Source organism: Coregonus lavaretus (genome assembly GCF_964263955.1).
Source record: "Coregonus lavaretus genome assembly, chromosome: 26".
Lineage (NCBI taxonomy): Eukaryota > Metazoa > Chordata > Actinopteri > Salmoniformes > Salmonidae > Coregonus > Coregonus lavaretus.
The window spans coordinates 38,426,801-38,454,497 of NC_140013.1; the positions used below are offsets into that span (position 1 = coordinate 38,426,801).

The 27,697-nt window shown below is 44.5% G+C and overlaps 1 pseudogene across 1 annotated transcript in view; it reads right to left on the bottom strand.

Annotated features, from left to right (window-relative positions):
- LOC311102027 (voltage-gated potassium channel subunit beta-3-like) overlaps window positions 1-27,697 on the bottom strand; it is a 51,848-nt pseudogene that overhangs the window by 16,692 nt on the left and 7,459 nt on the right. The window lies entirely within an intron of this gene.

Consider the following 27,697-nt stretch of genomic DNA (forward strand, 5'->3'; position numbering starts at 1 on the left):
CACCGGCTGAGCCGTTGTTGCTCCTAGATGTTTCCATTTCACAATAACGGCACTTACAGTTGACCGGGGCAGCTCTAGCAGGGCAGAAATATGACGAACTGAATTGTTGGAAAGGTGGCATCCTATGACAGTGCCACGTTGAAAGTCACTGAGTGCTTCAGTAAGGCCATTCTACTGCTAATGTTTGTCTATGGAGATTGCATAGCTGTGTGCTTGATTTAATACACCTGTCAGCAATGGGTGTGGCTGAAATAGCCGAATCCACTAATTTGAAGGGGTGTCCACATACTTTTGTATATATAGTGTCTATTCAAAACCAAATACTTTAAGACTTTCACTCAAGTAGTATTTTACTGGGTGACTTTCAGTTTTACTTGAGTCATTTTCTATTAAGTTATCTTTACTTTTACTCAAGTATGACAATTGGGTACTTTTTCCACCACTGCTAATCAAGGTCTTGATGATTTGTTTATTAGAAGAAACAGCTGTTTTAGTCCTTGGCTAGAATAAAAGCTTACACAAACAGTAGACCATAGCTAAATCATTGCACAATTTCTTAAACACTGCATGATTTGAAATTGGCCTGTTTAAAAAAACGGGATAAATCAAATGTGAAGAACATCCACATTAGCACAGTGGTCCTCTGTAGCTCAGTTGGTAGAACATGGCGCTTGCAACGTCAGAATAGTGGGATCGATTCCAGGGACCACCCATACGTAAAATGTATGCGTGTATGACTGTATGTTGCTTTGGATAAAAGTGTCACACATTCTTCTCCAATCCTAAAACTCCTGTCCTCACATCTAATTCACTCATGCTAATCACCATGTCAGGCCTCCAAGCCTCCATTACAGCGCTGCAGAGAAAGTAGGGTCACAAATCAATACCGCATGCACGCGCACTCACACACACACACACACACACACACACACACACACACACACATGTACCACCCCCCAGAGTAAAAGTAAAAGGTCCCAAATCAACAGCGATCAATACTAATGTACCTACCTCATTTTATTATAGTTTTATGGCTGTTGTCGAGAAGACAGCTAGAGTCAAATCTCTCTCTTTCTAGGCTGTTGTCGAGAAGACAGCTAGAGTCAAATCTCTCTCTTTCTAGGCTGTTGTCGAGAAGACGGCTAGAGTCAAATCTCTCTCTTTCTAGGCTGTTGTCGAGAAGACAGCTAGAGTCAAATCTCTCTCTCTTTCTAGGCTGTTGTCGAGAAGACAGCTAGAGTCAAATCTCTCTCTCTCTTTCTAGGCTGTTGTCGAGAAGACAGCTAGAGTCAAATCTCTCTCTCTTTCTAGGCTATTGTCGAGAAAACAGCTAGAGTCAAATCTCTCTCTCTTTCTAGGCTGTTGTCGAGAAGACAGCTAGAGTCAAATCTCTCTCTTTCTAGGCTGTTGTCGAGAAGACAGCTAGAGTCAAATCTCTCTCTCTTTCTAGGCTGTTGTCGAGAAGACAGCTAGAGTCAAATCTCTCTCTCTTTCTAGGCTGTTGTCGAGAAGACGGCTAGAGTCAAATCTCTCTCTCTTTCTAGGCTGTTGTCGAGAAGACAGCTAGAGTCAAATCTCTCTCTCTTTCTAGGCTGTTGTCGAGAAGACAGCTAGAGTCAAATCTCTCTCTCTTTCTAGGCTGTTGTCGAGAAGACGGCTAGAGTCAAATCTCTCTCTCTTTCTAGGCTGTTGTCGAGAAGACAGCTAGAGTCAAATCTCTCTCTCTCTTTCTAGGCTGTTGTCGAGAAGACAGCTAGAGTCAAATCTCTCTCTCTTTCTAGGCTGTTGTCGAGAAAACAGCTAGAGTCAAATCTCTCTCTCTTTCTAGGCTGTTGTCGAGAAGACAGCTAGAGTCAAATCTCTCTCTCTTTCTAGGCTGTTGTCGAGAAGACAGCTAGAGTCAAATCTCTCTCTCTTTCTAGGCTGTTGTCGAGAAGACAGCTAGAGTCAAATCTCTCTCTCTTTCTAGGCTGTTGTCGAGAACACAGCTAGAGTCAAATCTCTCTCTCTTTCTAGGCTGTTGTCGAGAACACAGCTAGAGTCAAATCTCTCTCTCTTTCTAGGCTGTTGTCGAGAACACAGCTAGAGTCAAATCTCTCTCTCTTTCTAGGCTGTTGTCGAGAAGACAGCTAGAGTCATCTCTCTCTCTTTCTAGGCTGTTGTCGAGAAGACAGCTAGAGTCAAATCTCTCTCTCTTTCTAGGCTGTTGTCGAGAACACAGCTAGAGTCAAATCTCTCTCTCTTTCTAGGCTGTTGTCGAGAAGACAGCTAGAGTAAAATCTCTCTCTTTTTCTAGGCTGTTGTCGAGAACACAGCTAGAGTCAAATCTCTCTCTCTTTCTAGGCTGTTGTCGAGAAGACAGCTAGAGTCAAATCTCTCTCTCTTTCTAGGCTGTTGTCGAGAACACAGAGAGTCAAATCTCTCTCTCTTTCTAGGCTGTTGTCGAGAACACAGCTAGAGTCAAATATCTCTCTCTCTCTCTCTCTTCAATTTCAATTTAAGGGATTTATTGGTTTGGGAAACATATGTGAAGTGAAATAATCAATAAAACATTAACAGGAAACATTACACAGAGTCATCTCTCTCTCTCCAGGTTGTTGTCGAGAACACCGCTAGAGTCATCTCTCTCTCTCCAGGTTGTTGTCGAGAACACAGCTAGAGTCATCTTTCTCTCTCCAGGTTGTTGTCGAGAACACAGCTAAAGACATCTCTCTCTCTCAGGTTGTTGTCGAGAACACAGCTAGAGTCATCTCTCTCTCTCCAGGTTGTTGTCGAGAACACAGCTAGAGACATCTCTCTCTCTCAGGTTGTTGTCGACTACACAGCTAGAGTCATCTCTGTCTCCAGGTTGTTGTCGAGAACACAGCTAGAGTCATCTCTCTCTCCAGGTTGTTGTCGACAACACAGCTAGAGACATCTCTCTCTCAGGTTGTTGTCGAGAACACAGCTAGTGTCAACTCTCATAAATATGGGTTGTTTTTACAATCATGTTTGTTCTTCACTGGTTGCCCTTTTCTTGTGGCAACAGTTCACAAATATTGCTGCTGTGATGGCATACTGTGGTATTTCACTCAATATATATGGGAGTTTATCGACATTGGATTTGTTTTTTCGAATTATTTGTGGGTCTGTGTAATCTGAAGGAAATATGTGTCTCTAATATGGTCATATATTTGGCAGGTTAGGAAGTGCAGCTCAGTTTCCACCTCATTTTGTGGGCAGTGTGCACATAGCCTGTTTTCTCTTGAGAGCCAAGTCTGCCTATGGCGGCCTTTCTCAATAGCAAGGCTATGCTCACTGAATCTGTACATAGTCAAAACGTTCCTTAATTTTTGGTCAGTCACAGTGGTCAGGTATTCTGCCACTGTGTACTCTCTGTTGAGGGCCAAATAGAATTTCAGTTTGCTCAGTTTTTTCGATAATTCTTTCCAATGTGTCAAGTAATTATATTTTGGTTTTCTCTTGATTTGGTTGGGTCTAATCAAATCAAATCAAATCAAATTGTATTGGCCACATGCGCCGAATACAACAGGTGCAGACATTACAGTGAAATGCTTACTTACAGCCCTTAACCAACAGTGCATTCATAAAAAATAAAAAAGTAAAAATAAAACAACAACTAAAAAAGTGTTGAGAAAAAAAGAGCAGAAGTAAAATAAAATAACAGTATGGAGGCTATATATACAGGGGTGTACCGGTGCAGAGTCAGTGTGCGGGGGCACCGGCTAGTTGAAGTAATATGTACATGTGGGCAGAGTTAAAGTGACTATGCATAAATAATTAACAGAGTAGCAGCAGCGTAAAAGGATGGGGTGGGGGGGCAGTGCAAATAGTCTGGGTAGCCATGATTAGCTGTTCAGGAGTCTTATGGCTTGGGGGTAGAAGCTGTTGAGAAGTCTTTTGGACCTAGACTTGGCACTCCGGTACCGCTTGCCGTGCGGTAGCAGAGAGAACAGTCTATGACTAGGGTGGCTGGAGTCTTTGACAATTTTGAGGGCTTTCCTCTGGCACCGCCTGGTATAGAGGTCCTGGATGGCAGGAAGCTTGGCCCCAGTGATGTACTGGGCCGTACGCACTACCCTCTGTAGTGCCTTGCGGTCGGAGGCCAAGCAGTTGCCATACCAGGCGGTGATGCAACCAGTCAGGATGCTCTCGATGGTGCAGCTGTATAACTTTTTGAGGATCTGAGGACCCATGCCAAATCTTTTCAGTCTCCTGAGGGGGAATAGGCTTTGTCGTGCCCTCTTCACGACTGTCTTGGTGTGTTTGGACCATGATAGTTCGTTGGTGATGTGGACACCAAGGAACTTGAAGCTCTCAACCTGTTCCACTACAGCCCCGTCGATGAGAATGGGGGCGTGCTCAGTCCTCTTTTTTTTCCTGTAGTCCACAATCATCTCCTTTGTCTTGGTCACGTTGAGTGAGAGGTTGTTGTCCTGGCACCACACGGCCAGGTCTCTGACCTCCTTCCTATAGGCTGTCTCATCGTTGTCGGTGATCAGGCCTACCACTGTTGTGTCGTCGGCAAACTTAATGATGGTATTGGAGTCGTGCCTGGCCATGCAGTCATACGTGAACAGGGAGTACAGGAGGGGACTGAGCACGCACCCCTGAGGGGCCCCCGTGTTGAGGATCAGTGTGGCAGATGTGTTGTTACCTACCCTTACCACTTGGGGGCGGCCCGTCAGGAAGTCCAGGATCCAGTTGCAGAGGGAGGTGTTTAGTCCCAGGATCCTTAGCTTAGTGATGAGCATTGAGGGCACTATGGTGTTGAACGCTGAGCTGTAGTCAATGAACAGCATTCTCACGTAGGTGTTCCTCTTGTCCAGGTGGGAAAGGGCAGTGTGGAGTGCAATAGAGATTGCATCATCTGTGGATCTGTTGGGGCGGTATGCAAATTGGAGTGGGTCTAGGGTTTCTGGGATAATGCTGTTGATGTGAACCATGACCAGCCTTTCAAAGCACTTCATGGCTACAGACGTCAGTGCTACGGGTCGGTAGTCATTTAGGCAGGTTATCTTAGAGTCCTTGGGCACAGGGACTATGGTGGTCTGCTTGAAACATGTTGGTATTACAGACTCAGTCAGGGACATGTTGAAAATGTCAGTGAAGACACTTGCCAGTTGGTCAGCACATGCTCATAGTACACGTCCTGGTAATCCGTCTGGCCCTGCGGCCTTGTGAATGTTGACCTGCTTAAAAGTCTTACTCACATCGGCTACGGAGAGCGTGATCACATAGTCATCCGGAACAGCTGGTGCTCTCATGCATGCTTCAGTGTTGCTTGCCTCGAAGCGAGCATAGAAGTGGTTTAGCTCGTCTGGAAGTCTTGTGTCACTGGGCAGCTCGCGGCTGTGCTTCCCTTTGTAGTCTGTAATAGTTTTCAAGCCCTGCCACATCCGACGAGCGTCAGAGCCAGTGTAGTACGATTCAATCTTGTCCTGTATTGACTCTTTGCCTGTTTGATGGTTCGTCGGAGGGCATAGCGGAATTTCTTATAAGTGTCCGGGTTAGAGTCCCGCTCCTTGAAAGCGGCAGCTCTACCCTTTAGCTCAGTGCGGATGTTTCCTGTAATCCATGGCTTCTGGTTGGGGTATGTACGTACGGTCACTGTGGGGACGACATCATCGATGCACTTATTGATGAAGCCAGTGACTGATGTGGTGTACTTCTCAATGCTATCTGAAGAATCCCGGAACATGTTCCAGTCTGTGCTGGCAAAACAGTCCTGTAGCTTAGCATCTGTGTCATCTGACCACTTTTTTATTAACCGAGTCACTGGTGCTTTTTGCTTTAGTTTTTGATTATAAGCAGGAATCAGGAGGATAGAGTTATGGTCAGATTTGCCAAATGGAGGGCGAGGGAGAGCTTTGTATGCGTCTCTGTGTGTGGAGTAAAGGTGGTCTAGAGTTTTTTTTCCTCTGGTTGCACATTTAACATGCTGGTAGAAATTAGGTAGAACGGATTTAAGTTTCCCTGCATTAAAGTCCCCGGGCCACTAGGAGCGCTGCATCTGGATGAGCGTTTTCCTGTTGATTTATGGCCTTATACAGCTCATTCAGTGCAATCTTAATGCCAGCATTGGTTTGTGGTGGTAAATAGACAGCTATGAAAAATATAGATGAAAACTCTCTTGGTAAATAGTGTGGTCTACAGTTTATCATAAGATACTCTACCTCAGGCGAGCAAAACCTAGAGACTTCTTTAGTATTTGATTTTGTGCACCAGCTGTTGTTTACAAATATACACAGACCGCCACCCCTTGTCTTACCGGAGTCAGCCGTTCTATCCTGCCGATGTAGCGTATAGCCCGCTAGCTGTATGTTATCCATGTCGTCGTTCAGCCACGACTCGGTGAAACATAAGATATTACAGTTTTTAATGTCCCGTTGGTAGGATAACCGTAATCTTAGGTCATCCAATTTGTTCTCCAATGATTGAAGATTGGCTAATAGGATTGATGGGAGCGGCAGTTTACTCGCTCGCCGTCGGATCCTTACAAGGCACCCCGACCTACGTCCACGATATCTCCGTCTCTTCCTCATGCGAATGACGGGGATTAGGGCCTTGTCGGGTGTCTGTAGGATATCCTTTGCGGCCGCCTCGTTGAAGAAAAAATCTTCGTCCAATACGGGGTGAGTAATCGCTGTCCTGATAACCAGAAGCTCTTTTTGGTTATAAGAGACGATGGCAGAAACATTACGTACAAAATAAATTACAAATAACACGGAAAAACACACATAATAGTACAATTGGTTAGAGGGCTGTAAAACGGCAGCCATCTTCTCTGGCGCTGTTCTACCTGGGCCTTTTTGTGGTCTGTTTTTGTTTGTGAACAGAGCCCCAGCACCAGCTTGCTTAGGAGACTCTTTGCTAGGTTAATCTCTCTGTAGGTGATGGCTTTGTTATGGAAGGTTTGGGAATCGCTTCCTTTTAGATGGTTGTAAAATTTAACAGCTCTTTTCTGCATTTTGATAATTAGCGGGTATCGGCCTAATTCTGATCTGCATGCATTATTTGGTGTTTTACGTTGTACACGAAGGATGTTTGACCCATTTTGTGAATTCTTGGTTGGTGAGCGGACCCCAGACCTCACAACCATAAAGGGAAATGAGTTCTATAACTGATTCAAGTATTTTTTGCCATATCCTAATTGGGATGTTGAATTTTATGTTCCTTTTGATGGTGTATAAGGCCCTTCTTGCCTTGTCTCTCAAGTCGTTCAGAGCTTTGTGGAAGTTACATGTGGAGCTGATGTTTAGGCCGAGGTATGTGTTGTTTTTTGTGTACTCTAGGGAAAGGGTATCTAGATGGAATTTGTATTTGTGGTCCTGGCAACTGGACCTTTTTTGGAACACCATTATTTTTGTCTTACTGAGATTGACTGTCAGGGCCCAGGTCTGACAGAGTCTGTGCAGAAGATCTAGGTTCTGCTGTAGGCCCTCCTTGGTTGGGGACAGAGGCACCAGATCATCAGCAAACAGTAAACATTTTACTTCAGATTCTAGTAGGGTGAAGTTGGGTGCTGCTGACTGTTGTAGTGCCCTCACCAATTCTTTGATATGTATTTTGAAGAGGGTGGGGCTGAAGCTGCATCCCTGTCTCACCCCATGGCCCTGTGGAAATAAATGTGTGTGTTTTTTGCCAATTTTAACTGCACACTTGTTGTTTGTGTACATGGATTTTATAATGTCAAATGTTTTTCCCCCAACACTGCTTTCCATCAATTTCTATAGCAGACCCTCATGCCAAATTGCTTCAAAAGTTTTTCTGGGTGGCAAATCGCATCTCTGAATGTCTGGCAGACATATCAGTGTGGATGTCGGATCACCACCTCAAGCTGAACCTCGGCAAGACTGAGCTGCTCTACCTCCCGGGGAAGGACTGCCCGCTCCATGATCTCGCCATCACGGTTGACGACTCCATTGTCATCCTCCCAGCATGCAAAGAACCTTGGCGTGACCCTGGACAACACCCTGTTGTTCTCCGCTAACATCAAGGCGGTGACCCGATCCTGTAGGTTCATGCTCTACAACATTCGCAGAGTACAAACCTACTTTACACAGACCATGGTGCTTGCCTACGGAGCTGTGAGGGGAACGGCACCTCCTTACCTTCAGGCTCTGATCAGACCCTACACCCACCTCTGGCCTGCTAGCCCCCCTACCTCTACGGAAGCACAGTTCCCGCTCAGCCCAGTCAAAACAATTTGCTGCTCTGGCACCCCAATGGTGGAACAAGCTCCCTCACGACGCCAGGACAGCGGAGTCACTGACCACCTTCCGGAGACATTTGAAACCCTACCTCTTTAAGGAATACCTGGAATAGTATAAAAGTAATCCTTCTACCCCCCCCCCCCCCCCCCCCCCCCCCCCCCCCCCCCCCCCCCCCCCCCCCCCCCCCCCCCCCCCCCCCCCCCCCCATATAGAAAAAAGAAGGAAAAAAAGTGGTTGTCCCACTGGCTATCACAAGTTGAATGCACCAATTTGTAAGTCGCTCTGGATAAGAGCGTCTGCTAAATGACATAAATGTAAATGAGAAGAATTTGCCTTTATGTTTTTATTTTAATTTTTTTGTCAATTAGGGTGTGCAGGGTGAATACGTGGTCATTTGACATTTGCTCAGTACATTGTTTACACTGAGGAAATATAAGAGTCTGCTGTTAATGATAATGCAGAGTATTTTCCCAAGGTTGCTGTTGACGCATATCCCACTGTAGTTACTGGGGTCAAATTTGTCTCCACTTTTGTGGATTGGTGTGATCAGTCCTTGGTTCCAAATATTGGGGAAGTTGCCAGAGCTGAGGATGATGTTAAAAAGTTTAAGTATAGCCAGTTGGAATTTGTGGTCTGTATTGTTTATCATTCCATTCAGAATACCATCAACACCAAAGGCCTTTTTGGGTTGAAGGGATTGTATTTTGTCCTGTAGTTCATTCAATGTAAATGGAGAATCCAGTGGGTTCTGGTAATCTTTAATAGCTGATTCTAAGATTTGAAATTGATCATGTTTATTTTTTTGCTGTTTGTTCTTTGTTATAGGGCCAAAAAGATTGGAGAAGTGGTTTACCCAAACATCTCCATTTTGGATAGATAACTCTTCGTGTTGTTGTTTGTTTAGTGTGTTCCAATTTTCCCAGAAGTGGTTAGATTCTATGGATTTTTAAATTACATTGAGCTGATTTCTAACGTACTGTTCCTTCTTTTTCCATAGCGTATTTCCGTATTGTTTCAGTGATTCATCATAGTGAAGGCGTAGGCTCTGATTTTCTGGGTCTCTGTGTTTTTGGTTGGATAGGTTTCTCAATTCCTTTCTTAGGTTTTTGCATTCTTCATCAAACCATTTGTCTGTCTTTTTTTGGTTGTTGTTGAGAACACAGCGTCATCTCTCTCTCTCTCTCTCTCTGTGTAGGGAGTGAGTCAGAAAACACAGCAAGGTCATAAAGTTAATGTGAAATGACATTAGTAGAGGAGGGAACAAACCAGAGGTCTCACAGGCTGTAAAAGCATGGATGAAAAAAACCACATTTACAGCAATAAAGACATCGTGTATCTTGTTTATTGGGCAATAAATAGACATATTACTGTAGGAGTCACCAGGCAGGGTGAGATCAGCCGTTGTGATATTCCCAGCATTCTTATCTGTCACTTCCTCTCATGGCCCACTGGTCACATTCATGCTGAGTTTTATTTAATTTAATTTGCTCATATATTTATTTTGTTTTTTGTTTTCTACTCAAGAAGCAACCCTGAGGGCAGTTGGTGATGATGTCACGGTTATGTCACAGTCAGCATGCATCAGGAAAACCTCAGTGCCATATGTACTACTGTAGTTACACACAACAACACACACACACACACACACACACACACAACAACACACACACACACAGCATTATCTAGGCCTGTTCCAGTGCCATGCCTGGTTTCTGTGCTGGCCTGTACGTACAATAGCTTTGTCAGCAAACTCCACATGTTACATGTCACGTCTGTGTCCCACTGGGATGGATGATGCAGGGGCAGATGATCCTGTGTGCCACTGTGTGTGTATGTATTTGTGTGTGTGTATGTGTGTGTATGTGTGTGTGTGTGTGTGTGTGTGTGTATGCGTGTGTGTGTGTGTGTGTGTGTGTGTGTGTGTGTGTGTATGTGTGTGTGTGTGTGTGTGTGTGTGTGTTTCAGTCTCTTGCAGCGTGTCCCTGTCCTCTCAATGTGATGGCGGTAAATGAAGTAATGTAGCAGCATCACTGACCATACCATTGCACTCTACTGGGCTAAACTTGAATATGGTAGAGTTTATTCCCATCATGCAGTCACATGTCATGGACTAGTCACATGTCATCTCTCCCCTGGCTGCTATGATAGGACACGACAGCTGTATGCCAGGGGCTGGCTGCGTGGCAAAAACGGTACCCTCCTGTAGCCAACACAGTCCCCCCCCCTCTATCTCCTAGCTATAAGAATGTACTGTACGGAATGAACCAACGCAGTGAGTAATAGGGGTGGGAGTGGAGGTGACATATTTACAGTGGATTCGTAAAGTATTCAGACATTTTTACATTTACATTTTTAGTCATTTAGCAGACGCTCTTATCCAGAGCGACTTACAGTTAGTGAGTGCATACATTATTTTATTATATATTTTTATTTTCTTTTATATTGTTTTCATACTGGCCCCCCGTGGGAATCGAGCCCACAACCCTGGCGTTGCAAACGCCATGCTCTACCAACTGAGCTACATCCCTGCCGGCCATTCCCTCCCCTACCCTGGACAACGCTGAGCCAATTGTGTGCCGCCCCATGGGTCTCCCGGTCGCGGCCGGCTACGACAGAGCCTGGATACGAACCAGGATCTCTAGTGGCACAGCTAGCACTGCGATGCAGTGCCTTAGACCCTTTGACTTTTTCCACATTTTGTTAACGTTACAGCCTTATTCTAAAATGGATTCAGTCGTTTTTTTTCCTCATGAATCTACATACAATACACCATAATGACAAAGAAAAACTGAGATATCACATTTACATACCTATTCAGACCCTTTACTCAGAACTTTGTTGAAGCACCTTTGGCAGCGACTACAGCCTTGAGTCTTCTTGGGTATGACACTACAAACTTGGCACACCTGTTTTTGGGGAGTTCTCCCATTCTTCTCTGCAGATCCTCTCAAACTCTGTCAGATTGGATGGGGAGGGTCACTGCACAGCTATTTTCAGGTCTCTTCAGAGACGTTCGATCGGGTTCAAGTCTGTGCTCTGGCTGGGCCACTCAAGGACATTCAGAGACTTGTCCCGAAGCCACTCCTGGGTTGTCTTGGCTGTGTGCTTAGGGTCGTTGTCCTGTTGGAAGGTGAACCTTCTCTCCCATCTGAGGTCCTGAGCACTCTGGAGCAGGTTTTCATCAAGGATCTCTCTGTACTTTGCTCCGTTCTTCTTTCCCTCGATCCTGACTAGTCTCCCAGTCCCTGCCGCTGAAAAACATCCCCACAGCATGATGCTACCATCACCATGCTTCACCGTAGGGATGGTGCCAGGTTTCCTCCAGACGTGACGCTTGGCATTCAGGCCAAAGAGTTCAATCTTGGTTTCATCAGACCAGAGACTCTTGTTTCTCATGGTCTGAGAGTCTTTAGGTACCTTTTGGCAAACTCCAAGCGGGCTGTCATGTGCCTTTAACTGAGAAGTAGCTTCCGTCTGGCCACTCTACCACAAAGGCCTGATTGGTGGAGTGCTGCAGAGATGGTTGTCCTTCTGGAAGGTTCTCCCATCTCCACAGAGGAACTATGGAGCTCTGTCAGAGTGACCATCGGGTTCTTGGTCACCTCCCTGACCAAGGCCCTTCTCCCCCGATTGCTCAGTTTGGCCGGGCGGCCAGCTCTAGGAAGAGTCTTGGTGGTTCCAAACTTCTTCCATTTAAGAATGATGGAGGCCACTGTGTTCTTGAGGACCTTCAATGCTGCAGACATTTTTTGGTACCATCCCCAGATCTGTGCCTCGACACAATCCTGTCTCTGAGCTCTACGGACAATTCCTTCGACCTCATCGCTTGGTTTTTGCTCTGACATGACTGTCAACTGTGGGACCTTATAAAGACAGGTGTGTGCCTTTCCAAATCATGTCCAGTCAATTCAATTTACCACAGGTGGACTCCAACCAAGTTGTAGAAACATCTCAAGGATGATCAATGGAAACACGATGCACCTGAGCTCAATTTCGTGTCTCATAGCAAAGGGTCTGAATACTTATGTAAGTAAGGAATTTCTGTTTAAAAAAAAAACTATTTTCACTTTTTCATTATGGGGTATTGTGTGTAGATTGATGAGGAAATGTAAGGCCGTAACGTAACAACATTTGGAAAATGTAAAGGGGTCTGAATACGTTCCGAATTAACTGTATGTCAAATCAAATCGAATCAAATGTTATTTGCCACATGCGCCGAATACAACAGGTGTAGACCTTACAGTGAAATGCTTACTTAACTTAACCAACAATGCAATTTTTTTAAGAAAAGTAAAACAATAAAAAGTGTTAAGTAAAAAAATTTAAGCAAATAACTAAAGAGCAGAAGTAAAATAAAATAACAGTAGGGAGGCTATATACAGGGGGGTACCGGTACAGAGTCAATGTGCGGGGGCACCGGCTAATTGAGGTAATATGTACACGTGGGTAGAGTTAAAGTGACTATGCATAAATAATAAACAGAGTAGCAGCAGCGTAAAATATGGGGATGGGGTGGGGTGGGGGGGCAGTGCAAATAGTTCGGGTAGCCATGATTAGCTGTTCAGGAGTCTTATGGCTTGGGGGTAGAAGCTGTTGAGAAGCCTTTTGGACCTAGACTTGGCGCTCCGGTACCGCTTGCCGTGCGGTTGCAGAGAGAACAGTCTATGACTAGGGTGGCTGGAGTCTTTGACAATTTCTAGGGCCTTCCTCTGACACCGCCTGGTATAGAGGTCCTGGATGGCAGGAAGCTTGGCCCCAGTTATGTACTGGGCCGTACGCACTACCCTCTGTAGTGCCTTGCGGTCGGAGGCCGAGCAGTTGCCATACCAGGCAGTGATGCAACCAGTCAGGATGCTCTCGATGGTGCAGCTGTATAACTTTTTGAGGATCTGAGGACCCATGCCAAATCATTTCAGTCTCTTGAGGGGTAATAGGCTTTGTCGTGCCCTCTTCACGACTGTCTTGGTGTGCTTGGACCATGATAGTTTGTTGATGATGTGGACACCAAGGAACTTGAAGCTCTCAACCTGTTCCATTACAGCCCTGTCGATGAGAAAGGGGGCGTGCTCAGTCCACTTTTTTTCCCTGTAGTCCACAATCATCTCCTTTGTCTTGATCACGTTGAGGGAGAGGTTGTTATCCTGGCACCACACGGCCAGGCCTACCACTGTTGTGTCGTTGGCAAACTAAATAATGGTGTTGGAGTCGTGCCTGGCCATGCAGTCATGGGTGAACAGGGAGTATAGGAGGGGACTGAGCACGCACCCCTGAGGGGCCCCCGTGTTGAGGATCAGCGTGGCAGATGTGTTGTTACCTACCCTTACCACCTGGGGGCGGCCCGTCAGGAAGTCCAGGATCCAGTGTCAGAGGGAGGTGTTTAGTCCCAGGATCCTTAGCTTAGTGATGAGCATTGAGGGCACTATGGTGTTGAACGCTGAGCTGTAGTCAATGAACAGCATTCTCACATAGGTGTTCCTCTTGTCCAGGTGGGAAAGGACAGTGTGGAGTGCAATAGAGATTGCATCATCTGTGGATCTGTTGGGGCGGTATGCAAATTGGAGTGGGTCTAGGGTTTCTGGGATAATTGTGTTGATGTGAGCCATGTTGATGTGTGAGCCGTGTTGATGTGTCAAGATCCAATGATGAAATCACTGGGATGGAGTGAGAGAGTGGAAGGAGCAAAGGGAGGAGAGAATAGAGGTGGTAGGAATGCTGGGGGAGACCCCGATGACACACACGCTCAGCGATGGCTCCTGGCATGATGAAAGAGGTCACCTCCCCCTCTCCTCTGCCTTGGGTCAGGGCTGAAGGCAGAACAGGGCGTGTGTCTCATTAAGAAAGAAAAAAAAAGACATCCATGAAAGGTGATTTGATTTCACCTTTAATTTCACCCTGTCAGGACTGTTATCTGTCTGTCAATCAAATAGGTGACCTCATAGCGGTAGGTAGCCTATCAGAGTATAAACACAAAAAAATGAGGGTTCCTCAAGGGTTCTTTGGGAAGGGTGATGGTTCAACGTGGACTCAAATAACCCTTTGGGCTCTTCAAAGGTTCTTTGCTGTTCACAAAAGGGTTATTTGCTCTTTTAGTGATAATTTAAATGTAGGGGAGGCGGCTCATTAGAATATTTTGGGGCATGGTTTGCTTACAGCTCTTTTTGTGCAACACTGAGTGACAGTGTCATTCCAGTTTATCTAATGTGTTGGGTTAGGCCATTACATACAGTATTATATACAGTATGACTATGGCCAGTGATGGTGTCATGTGAAAGACTCACATATGGCCTTGTGTCAATTGAATATGGTTGACTAAATCAGTCAGTGGTTCTCAATTCTCTCCTCAGGGACCCCAGCTGTTCCAGAGGAAGCTCACTTGATTCAAATGTGTCAATAAACACAATAATAACACCTATGGAATTTTAACAATATGATTTGGCTGACCAGAATAAAAAACCCTGAATGGTTCTTCAAAAGGATGTACAAAGAACCTTTCAGATTGAGAAGGTTCTATAAGAACCATAAAAAAGGATAATATATAGCACCAAAAAGGGTTGTAACCATAGCGGAATCCTTTTTTGGTGCTAAATAGAACCCTTTTTTAATGGTTCTTTATAAAAACGTAGGAAACGGTTCTTTATAACACCGTACAGGTTCAATTTAGAACCTTATGAGCATGGTTCCTTATTGAACTTTCAGAAAAGGGTTCTATATAGCACCAAAAAGGGTTCGCTATGGTTACAAGCCAAAGAGCACCTATCTGGTACTATTTAGAACCATTGTTTTTTATTGTGTATTGTAGCATACAAGGCTGAGCAGTGAGGGGAGCAGAAGGAAGCAGCAAGCAGCAGTAGTGTTTTTACACTAGACACTTCCATAGCAACAACACCTGCTGGGCACAAGCAGACCCGTATTAATGATAGAAGTGTCTTCAGTAACCAAGTTATCTTGATTTGAAAGCAACAAAAGATGGTGTTCATTCCATTCATAGCCCTGTAAGTGGTTTTAATATAATCTGTGTGTTGTGAAATCAAGGTAAAGTACCTATGTCAAGGTACAACTGCGATGTCCCATTACCCTGCAGGCACGATGAACCTTGGTACACTAAACTAATTCCCTGCAGGCGTGATCAACCTTGGCATGACACTAAACTAAAGCCTTTCTCATGTCAACAAGAGGTCAGTGGCAGTGTGTTGTAGAACACAGCATGACCACACAGATCATCTATCCTCACAACATTGTAGTTACTCCACAATACTAACCTCATTAACAGAGTGAAAACAAGGAAGCCTGTACGGAATACAAATATTCCAAAACATGCATCCTGTTTGCAACAAGTCACTAAAGTAAAACTGCATAAAATGTGGTAAATCAATTAACTTTTTGTCCTGAATACTAAGTGTTATGTTTGGGGCAAATCCAATACAACACATTACTGAGTACCACTCTCCATATTTTCAAGCATAGTGGTAGCTGCTTCATGTTATGGGTATGCTTGTAATCGTTAAGGACTGGGGAGTTTTTCAGGATAAAAAAAGAAACGGAATAGAATTAAGCTCAGGCAAAATCCTAGAGGAAAACCTGGTCCAGTCTGCTTTCCACCAGACACTGGGATATTAATTCACCTTTCAGCAGGACAATAACCTAAAACACAAGGTCAAATCTACACTGGAGTTGCTTACCAAGAAGGCAGTGAATGTTCCTGAGTGGCCGGGTTACTGTTTTGACTTAAAACTGCATTAAGATCTATGGCTTTGACATGAAAATGGTTGTCTAGCAATGATCAACAACCAATTTGACAGAGCTTGAAGAATTTTGAAAATGAATAATGGGCAAATGTTGCATAATCCAGGTGTGGAAAGCTCTTAGAGAATTACCCAGAAAGACACAGCTGTAATCGCTGCCAAAGGGGATTATAACATCTCATGGGATTGAATACACTATGACATTCTACTTTTGTTCACAGTACATACAGTACATATATACAGTCGTGGTCAAAAGTTGAGAATGACACAAATACTAATTTTCACAAAGTCTGCTGCCTCAGTTTTGATGATGGCAATTTGCATATACTCCAGAATGTCATGAAGAGTGATCAGATGAATTACAATGAATTGCAAAGTCCCTATTTGCCATGAAAATTAACTTTAATCCCCCAAAAACATTTCCACTGCATTTCAGCCCTGCCACAAAAGGACCAGCTGCCATCATGTCAGTGATTCTCTCGTTAACACAGGTGAGAGTGTTGACGAGGACAAGGCTGGAGATCACTCTGTCATGCTGATTGAGTTAGAATAACAGACTGGAAGCTTTGAAAGGAGGGTGGTGCTTGAAATCATAGTTCTTCCTCTGTTATCTATGGTTACCTGCAAGGAAACACGTGCCGTCATCATTGCTTTGCACAAAAGGGGATTCACAGGCAAGTGTATTGCTGCTAGTAAGATTGCACCTAAATCAACCATTTATCGGATCATCAAGAACTTCAAGGAAAGAGGTTCAAATTGTTGTGAAGAAGGTGTCAGGGCGCCCAAGAAAGTCCAGCAACGACAGGACCGTCTCCTAAAGTTGATTCAGCTGCGGGATCGGGGCACCACCAGTGCAGAGCTTGCTCAGGAATGGCAGAAGGCAGGTGTGCATCGGCACGCACAGTGAGGCGAAGACTTTTGGAGGATGGCCTGGTGTCAAGAAGGGCAGCAAAGAAGCCACTTCTCTCCAGGAAAAACATCAGGGACAGACTGATATTCTGCAAAAGGTACAGGGATTGGACTGCTGAGGACTGGGGTAAAGTCATTTTCTCTGATGAATCCCCTTTCAGATTGTTTGGGGCATCCGGAAAACACCTTGTCCGGAGAAGACAAGGTGAGCGCCACCATCAGTCCTGTGTCATGCCAACAGTAAAGCATCCTGAGACCATTCATGTGTGGGGTTGCTTCTCAGCCAAGGGAGTGGGCTCACTCACATTTTTGCCTAAGAACACAGCCATGAATAAAGAATGGTACCAACCCATCCTCCGAGAGCAACTTCTCCCAACCATCCAAGAACAGTTTGGTGACGACCAATGCCTTTTCCAGCATGATGGAGCACCTTGCCATAAGGCAAAAGTGATAACTAAGTGGCTCGGGGAACAAAACATCAACATTTTGGGTCCATGGCCAGGAAACTCCCCAGACCTTAATCCCATTGAGAACTTGTGGTCGATCCTCAAGAGGCGGGTGGACAAACAAAAACCCACAAATTCTGACAAACTCCAAGCATTGATTATGCAAGAATGGGCTGCCATCAGTCAGGATGTGGCCCAGAAGTTAATTGACAGCATGCCAGGGCGGATTGCAGAGGTCTTGAAAAAGAAGTGTCAACACTGCAAATATTGACTCTTTGCATAAACTTAATGTAATTGTCAATAAAAGCCTTTGACACTTATGGAATGCTTGTAATTATACTTCAGTATACCATAGTAACATCTGACAAAAATATCTCATAACACTGAAGCAGCGAACTTTGTGAAGACCAATACTGGTGTCATTCTCAAAATGCTTGACCACGACTGTACAGTACAAGTCAAAAGTTTGGACACATCTACTCATTCCAGGGTTTTTCTTTATGTTTAATATTTTCTAAATTGTAGAATAATAGTGAGGACATCAAAATTATTAAAAAACACATATAGAAACATGTAGTAACCAAAAAAGTGTTAAACAAATCAAAATATACGCCATCCCATCTGGTTTGCGCTTAGTGGGACTATCATTTGTTTTTCAACATTACAATGACCCAACACACCTCCAGGCCATGTAAGGGCTATTTGACCAAGAAGGAGAGTGATGGAGTGCTGCATCAGATGACCTGGCCTCCACAATCACCCGACCTCAACCCAATTGAGATGGTTTGGGATGAGCTGGACGGCAGAGTGAAGGAAAAGCAGCCAACAAGTGCTCAGCATATGTGGGAACTCCTTCAAGACTGTTGGAAAAGCATTCCAGGTGAAGCTGGTTAAGAGAATGCCAAGAGTGTGCAAAGCTGTCATCAAGGCAAAGGGTGGCTACTTTGAAGAATCTCAAATCTAAAACATATTTTGATTTGTGTAACAGTTTTTGGATTACTACATGATTCCATATGTGTTATTTCATAGTTTTGATGTCTTCACTATTATTCTACAATGTAGAAACTAGTAAAAAAATAAAGAAAAACCCTTGAATGAGTAGGTGTGTCCAAACTTTTGACTGGTACTGTATATATATATTTTTTATTCTGTTAAACCTCATGTTTATGCCATATTTGGCAAAGTAGTTTTCATAAGTCAACTCTATAATTATCGGTTGCACTGACGATAGAGGAACCTTCCCATTTAGACCAATGAAATGTATGGGCAGTTTTGGGCCAACCAATTGTGTGTGAGCTGGAAGCGTATAAGATATTTTCAAAGATGTTGTTGAAGCGCAACCCTTCCCCCGCGGAGTATTACAATAATATTAGACCTGTAAACCTGTAAACGATTCCTTGATTTGTCTTATCACTCCTCTATGAATCTGAATTCAATATTGAATCTTCAAAAGGATGGAGAGAGGGAGGAGGTAAAGTGAGGTTAAGAGAAAGAGGCAGAGTACTTATGGACTAATCTGGAGATTCAACATTTCGCATGTAATACACAAATATGTGTGTGAACACGCAAACACACATACACACACACACACACACACACACTATGACCCTATCACCTCCTGCACTGTCTTAGTTAGATAAAGCTTCTGAATGTAAGCTACATTGCATAACAACAATAAGTATTACACAACGTTAGCGCTCCACTCAAGCGTGCCAGAGGGATTGCTAAAGCTATGGGTCTATAATTGGCCCTATGCTGAATGTGGAGCGGTATCTAAAGCTATGGGTCTATGAATGGCGCTATGCTGAATGTGGAGCGGTATCTAAAGCTATGGGTCTATGAATGGCGCTATGCTGAATGTGGAGAGGTATCTAAAGCTATGGGTCTATGAATGGCGCTATGCTGAATGTGGAGCGGTATCTAAAGCTATGGGTCTATAAATGGCCCTATGCTGTATGTGGAACAGTATCTCTCCTGAGATTACTCAAATGAAACTGTGTCCGTGTGTGACGGGGGATGGAATCAGGAGAAATAAGAAGCTCAGCAGAAAGAAGAAAGAGACACCAGGGACTAGACCTCTACTCCATACTGAAGGAAGAGACACCAGGGACTAGACCTCTACTCCATACTGAAGAGACACCAGACACTAGACCTCTACTCCATACTGAAGAGACACCAGGGACTAGACCTCTACTCCATACTGAAGGAAGAGACACCTGGGACTAGACCTCTACTCCATACTGAAGGAAGAGACACCTGGGACTAGACCTCTACTCCATGCTGAAGGAAGAGAGACCAGGGACTAGACCTCTACTCCATACTGAAGAAAGAGACACCAGGGCCTAGACCTCTACTCCATACTGAAGGAAGAGACACCTGGGACTAGACCTCTACTCCATACTGAAGGAAGAGACACCTGGGACTAGACCTCTACTCCATACTGAAGGAAGAGACACCAGGGACTAGACCTCTACTCCATACTGAAGGAAGAGACACCAGGGACTAGACCTCTACTCCATACTGAAGAAAGAGACACCAGGGACCTCTACTCCATACTGAAGGAAGAGACACCAGGGACTAGACCTCTACTCCATACTGAAGAGACACCAGAGACTGGACCTCTACTCCATACTGAAGAAAGAGACACCAGGCACTAGACCTCTACTCCATACTGAAGGAAGAGAGACCAGGGACTAGACCTCTACTCCATACTGAAGAAAGAGACACCAGGGACTGGACCTCAACTCCATACTGAAGGAAGAGACACCAGGGACTAGACCTCTACTCCAAACTGAAGAGACACCAGAGACTAGACCTCTACTCCATACTGAAGAGACACCAGGGACTAGACCTCTACTCCATACTGAAGAAAGAGAGACCAGGGACTAGACCTCTACTCCATACTGAAGAGACACCAGGGACTGGACCTCTACTCCATACTGAAGAAAGAGACACCAGGGACTAGACCTCTACTCCATACTGAAGGAAGAGACACCAGGGACTAGACCTCTACTCCATACTGAAGAGACACCAGGGACTAGACCTCTACTCCATACTGAAGGAAGAGACACCAGGGACTAGACCTCTACTCCATACTGAAGGAAGAGACACCAGGGACTAGACCTCTACTCCATACTGAAGGAAGAGACACCAGAGACTAGACCTCTACCCCATACTGAAGGAAGAGACACCAGGGACTAGACCTCTACTCCATACTGAAGGAAGAGACACCAGACACTAGACCTCTACTCCATACTGAAGAGACACCAGGGACTAGACCTCTACTCCATACTGAAGGAAGAGACACCAGGGACTAGACCTCTACTCCATACTGAAGGAAGAGACACCAGGGACTAGACCTCTACTCCATACTGAAGAAAGAGACACCAGGGACTGGACCTCTACTCCATACTGAAGAAAGAGACACCAGGGACTAGACCTCTACTCCGTACTGAAGGAAGAGACACCAGGGACTAGACCTCTACTCCATACTGAAGGAAGAGACACCAGGGACTAGACCTCTACTCCATACTGAAGAAAGAGACACCAGGTACTAGACCTCTACTCCATACTGAAGAAAGAGACACCAGGGACTAGACCCCTACTCCATACTGAAGGAAGAGACACCAGGGACTGGACCTCTACTCCATACTGAAGGAAGAGACACCAGGGACTAGACCTCTACTCCATACTGAAGGAAGAGACACCAGGGATTAGACCTCTACCCGATACTGAAGGAAGAGACACCAGGGACTAGACCTCTACTCCATACTGAGGAAGAGACACCAGGGACTAGACCTCTACTCCATACTGAAGGAAGAGACACCAGGGACTAGACCTCTACTCCATACTGAAGGAAGAGACACCAGGGACTAGACCTCTACTCCATACTGAAGGAAGAGACACCAGGGACTAGACCTCTACTCCATACTGAAGGAAGAGACACCAGGGACTAGACCTCTACTCCATACTGAAGGAAGAGACACCAGGGACTAGACCTCTACTCCATACTGAAGGAAGAGACACCAGGGACTAGACCTCTACTCCATACTGAAGGAAGAGAGACCAGGGACTGGACCTCTACTCCATACTGAAGAAAGAGACACCAAGGACTAGACCTCTACTCCATACTGAAGAGACACCAGGGACTGGACCTCTACTCCATACTGAAGAAAGAGACACCAAGGACTAGACCTCTACTCCATACTGAAGAGACACCAGGGACTGGACCTCTACTCCATACTGAAGGAAGAGACACCAGAGACTAGACCTCTACTCCATACTGACCATCTATCATCGGTCAGCACACACACACACAGACACAGAGAGACACAGAGACACAGACACACAAACACACAGACAGACACACACACACACACACATAGAGACACAAACACACAGACAATTCATGAGGGCTATCCACTGCCTGGCTCTCAGTCTGACTCACAGCATGATTACTGCAGGCAGGGCGTCTCCATGTACACACACTTAAACAAGCTGTATACACACATGCAAACACCTATATGCAAACACGCATAAACAAACACACACACTTCAGTAGCTGGCTTGGCCCATCATATCCATCCAGGGATGTCCTTTCATCCATCAGAGAGGAACTGACAGCATGGCCAGGGCTCCCCCTGGTGGTCAAAGCAAGAACAGGCGCTGTTCAGAGCAGGATGACGTTCCCCCCAGACACTGACGTTGCCCCCAAACACTGATGTTGCCTCCAGACACTGATGTTGCCTCCAGACACTGATGTTGCCCCCAGACACTGACGTTGACCCTAGATACTGACGTTGCCCACAGACTCTGACGTTGCCTCCAGACACTGATGTTGCCCCCAAACACTGATGTTGCCCCCAGACACTGACGTTGACCCTAGACACTGACGTTGCCCATAGACACTGACGTTGCCCACAAACACTGACGTTGACCCTAGACACTGAAGTTGCCCCCAGACACTGACTTTGCCCTCTCACTCGTTACTGTGGCATCTCTTAACAGGTCTCTGTGGTGGACTGGGGTGGAAAAACTTGTGATGTGTGATATAATACATCTGGCCCTTCATTGGACACTGTGTTAACAAACCTCCAAATGAGCTTCAACGCCATACAACACTCCTTCCGTAGCCTCCAACTGCTCTTAAACACTAGTAAAACTAAATGCATGCTCTTCAACCGAACGCTGCTTGCACCCGCGCACCCGACTAGAATCACTACTCTCGGCGGGTCTGACCTAGAGTATGTGGACAACTACAAATACCTAGGTGTCTGGTTAGACTGTAAACTCTCCTTCCAGACTCACATTAAGCATCTCCAATCAAAAGATAGATCTAGAATCGGCTTCCTACTTCGCAACAAAGCCTCCGTCACTCATGCTGCCAAACATGCCCTCGTAAAACTGACTATCTTACCGATCCTTGACTTCGGCGATGTCATTTACAAAATAGCCTCCAACACTCTACTCAGCAAATTGTATGTAGTCTATCACAGTGCCATCCGTTTTGTCACCAAAGCCCCATATACTACCCACCATTGTGACCTGTACGCTCTTGTTGGCTGGCCCCACTACATATTCGTCGCCAAACCCACTGGCTCCAGGTCATCTATAAATCACTGCTAGGCAAATCCCTGTCTTATCTTAGCTCACTGGTCACCATAGCAACACCCACCCGTAGTCTGCGCTCCAGCAGGTATATCTCACTGGTCATCCCCAAAGCCAACACCTCCTTTGGCCGCCATTCATTCCAGTTCTCTGCTGCCAATGACTGGAACGAACTGCAAAAATCTCTGAAGCTGGAGACTCTTATCTCCATCACTAACTTTAAGCGTCAGTTGTCAGAGCAGCTTACCGATCACTGCACCTGTACACAGCAATTCTGAAATTAGCCCACCCAACTACCTCATCCCCATATTGTTATTTATTTTGCTAATTTGCACCCCAGTATCTCTATTTGCACATAATATTTTGCACATCTATCATTCCAGTGTTAATACTAATTGTAATTATTTTGCACTATGGCCTATTTATTTATTGCCTTACCTCCATAACTTACTACATTCGCACACACTGTATATATATTTTCTGTTGTATTTTTGACTTTATGTTTTGTTTACCCCATATGTAACTCTGTGTTGTTGTTTTTATCGCACTGGCTTTGCTTTATCTTGGCCAGGTCGCAGTTGTAAATGAGAACTTGTTCTCAACTGGCTTACCTGGTTAAATAAAGGTGAAATAAATAAAATAAAAATAAAAAATCACTACACTAACATATGGGGAGGAGATACTGTAGAATACCACAATACACTGGTCAGGATATATACTGTAGAATACCACAATACACTGGTCAGGATATATACTGTAGAATACCACAATACACTGGTCAGGATATATACTGTAGAATACCACAATACACTGGTCAGGATATATACTGTAGAATACCACAATACACTGGTCAGCATATATACTGTAGAATACCACAATACACTGGTCAGGATATATACTGTAGAATACCACAATACACTGGTCAGGATATATACTGTAGAATACCACAATACACTGGTCAGGATATATACAGAAAAATACACTGGTCAGGATATATACTGTAGAATACCACAATACACTGGTCAGGATATATACTGAAGAATACACTGGTCAGGATATATACTGTAGAATACCACAATACACTTGTCAGGATATATACTGTAGAATACCACAATACACTGGTCAGGATACATACTGAAGAATACACTGGTCAGGATATATACTGTAGAATACCACAATACACTGGTCAGGATATATACTGAAGAATACACTGGTCAGAATATATACTGAAGAATACACTGGTCAGGATATATACTGTAGAATACCACAATACACTGGTCAGCATATATACTGTAGAATACCACAATACACTGGTCAGGATATATACTGTAGAATACCACAATACACTTGTCAGGATGTATACTGTAGAATACCACAATACACTGGTCAGGATATATACTGAAGAATACACTGGTCAGGATATATACTGTAGAATACCACAATACACTTGTCAGGATATATACTGTAGAATACCACAATACACTCGTCGGGAGATATACTGAAGAATACCACAATACACTAGTGAGGATATATACTGTAGAATACCACAATACACTGGTCTGGATATATACTGTAAAATACCACAATACACTGGTCAGGATATATACTGTAGAATACCACAATACACTGGTCAGGATATATACTGTAGAATACCACAATACACTGGTCAGGATATATACTGTAGAATACCACAATACACTGGTCAGGATATATACTGTAGAATACCACAATACACTGGTCAGGATATATACTGTACAATACCCCAATACACTGGTCAGGATATATACTGAAGAATACCACAATACACTGGTCAGGATATATACTGTTCAATATACAGGTCAGGATATATACTGTAGAATACCCCAATACACTGGTCAGGATATATACTGAAGAATACCACAATACACTGGTCAGGATATATACTGTTCAATACACTGGTCAGGATATATACTGTTCAATAGTCCAATACACTGGTCAGGATATATATTGTTCAATACTCCAACACACTGATCAGGACTTTCTATGAATAGCTGGCTGAATGTTTTTCAGGTGAAAGAAAATCATTTTGTACTTTAGTTTCATGCACCGTATTAGCACAACTGGCAGCACAGTTTTATTCCTCTAGCAGCAGCACTCCAGGAAGTGTCTCCTTGACTGACTCTCTCTGAGACCTGGGAGAACACCTCTTAAACTACTGCTTATACAGGGTAGAGAGAGAGAGAGAGATGAGAGAGAAGAGAGAGAGAGAGATGAGAGAGAGAGAGATGAGAGAGAGAGAGAGAGAGAGAGAGAGAGAGAGAGAGAGAGAGAGAGAGAGAGAGAGAAAGAAAGAGAGCCGTTAAATTCTACAACCACCAAAAGGAAGCGATTCCCAAACCTTCCATTACAAAGCCATCACCTACAGAGAGATTAACCTGGAGAAGAGTCCCCTAAGTAAGTTTGGTCCTGGGGCTCTGTTCACAAACACAAACAGACCCCACAGAGCCCCAGGACAGCAACACAATTAGACCCAACCAAATCATGAGAAAATAATAAGAGAATTACTTGACACATTGGAAAGAATTAACAAAAAAAACAGAGCAAACTAGAATGCTATTTGGCCCTAACCAGAGAGTACACAGTGGCAGAATACCTGACCATTGTGACTGACCCAAATTAAGGAAAGCTTTTGACTATGTACACACTTAGAGAAGACAGGCTATGTGCACACTGCCCACAAAATTAGGTGGAAACTGAGCTGCACTTCCTAACCTCCAGCCAAATGTATGACCATATTAGAGACACGTATTTCCCTCAGATTACACAGACCCACAAAGAATTCCAAAACGAATCCAATTTTGATAAACTCCCATATCTATTGGGTGAAATACCATAGTGTGTCATCACAGCAGCAATATTTGTGACCTGTTGCCACAAAGAAAAGGGCAACCAGTGAAGAACAAACACCATTGTAAATACAACCCCTATTTATGTTTATTCATTTTTCCTTTTGTACTTTAACTATTTGCATTTTGTTACAACACTGTATATAGCCATAATATGACATTTGAAATGTCTCTATTACTTTGGAACTTCTGTGAGTGTAATGTTTACTGTTTAAATTTTGTATTGTTTTATTTAACTTTTGTTTATTATCTATTTCTCTTGCTTTGGCAATGTAAAAAATCTGTTTCCATGCCAATAAAGCCCTTTGAATTGTATTGAATTGAGAGAGAGAGAGAGAGAGAGAGAGAGAGAGAGAGAGAGAAGAGAGAGAGAGAGAGAGAGAGAGGAGAGAGAGAGAGAGAGAGAGAGAGAGAGAGAGAGAGAGAGAGAGTGAGATGAGATGAGAGAGGGAGTGGAGAGAGAGAGAGAGGCAGATAGAGGAGATAGAAAGAGATAGGGAGAGAGAGAAAGAGAGAGACAGAGAGAGACAGAGACAGAGGACAGAGAGATACATAGAGGAGAGTGATAGAGAGAAAGAGAGAGACAGAGAGGGAGAGAGTCAGATGAGGGGGGGAGAGAATGACATGAGGGGAGGGGAGGGAGAGAATGAGATGAGGGAGGGGAGGGAGAGAGTGACATGAGGGAGGGGAGGGAGAGAGTGAGATGAGGGAGGGGAGGGAGAGAGTGAGATGAGGGAGGGGAGGGAGAGAGTGAGATGAGGGAGGGGAGGGAGAGAGTGAGATGAGGGAGGGGAGGGAGAGAGAGTGAGATGAGGGAGGGAGAGAAATGAGGTGAAATATTCTCTATCTCTAAAAGAAGGTATAACATACAGTGAGGGAAAAAAGTATTTGATCCCCTGCTGATTTTGTACGTTTGCCCACTGACAAAGAAATGATCAGTCTATAATTTTAATGGTAGGTTTATTTGAACAGTGAGAGACAGAATAACAACAAGCAAAATCCAGAAAAACGCATGTAAAAAATGTTATAAATTGATTTGCATTTTAATGAGGGAAATAAGTATTTGATCCCCTCTCAATTAGAAAGATTTCTGGCTCCCAGGTGTCTTTTATACAGGTAACGAGCTGAGATTAGGAGCACACTCTTAAAGGGAGTGCTCCTAATCTCAGCTTGTTACCTGTATAAAAAGACACCTGTCCACAGAAGCAATCAATCAGATTCCAAACTCTCCACCATGGCGAAGACCAAAGAGCTCTCCAAGGATATTAGGGACAAGATTGTAGACCTACACAAGGCTGGAATGGGGTACAAGACCATCGCCAAGCAGCTTGGTGAGAAGGTGACAACAGTTGGTGCGATTATTCGCAAATGGAAGAAACACAAAAGACCTGTCAATCTCTCTCGGCCTGGGGCTCCATGCAAGATCTCACCTCGTGGAGTTGCAATGATCATGAGAACGGTGAGGAATCAGCCCAGAACTACATGGGTGGATCTTGTCAATGACCTCAAGGCAGCTGCGACCATAATCACCAAGAAAACAATTGGTAACACACTAAGCCGTGAAGGACTGAAATCCTGCAGCGCCCCGCAAGGTCCCCCTGCTCAAGAAAGCACATATACAGGCCCGTCTGAAGTTTGCCAATGAACATCTGAATGATTCAGAGGAGAACTGGTGAAAGTGTTGTTGGTCAGATGAGACCAAAATCGAGCTCTTTGGTATCAACTCAACTCACCGTGTTTGGAGGAGGAGGAATGCTGCCTATGACCCCAAGAACACCATCCCCACCGTCAAACATGGAGGTGGAAACATTATGCTTTGGGGGTGTTTTTCTGCTAAGGGGACAGGACAACTTCACCGCATCAAAGGGATGATGGACGGGGCCATGTACCCG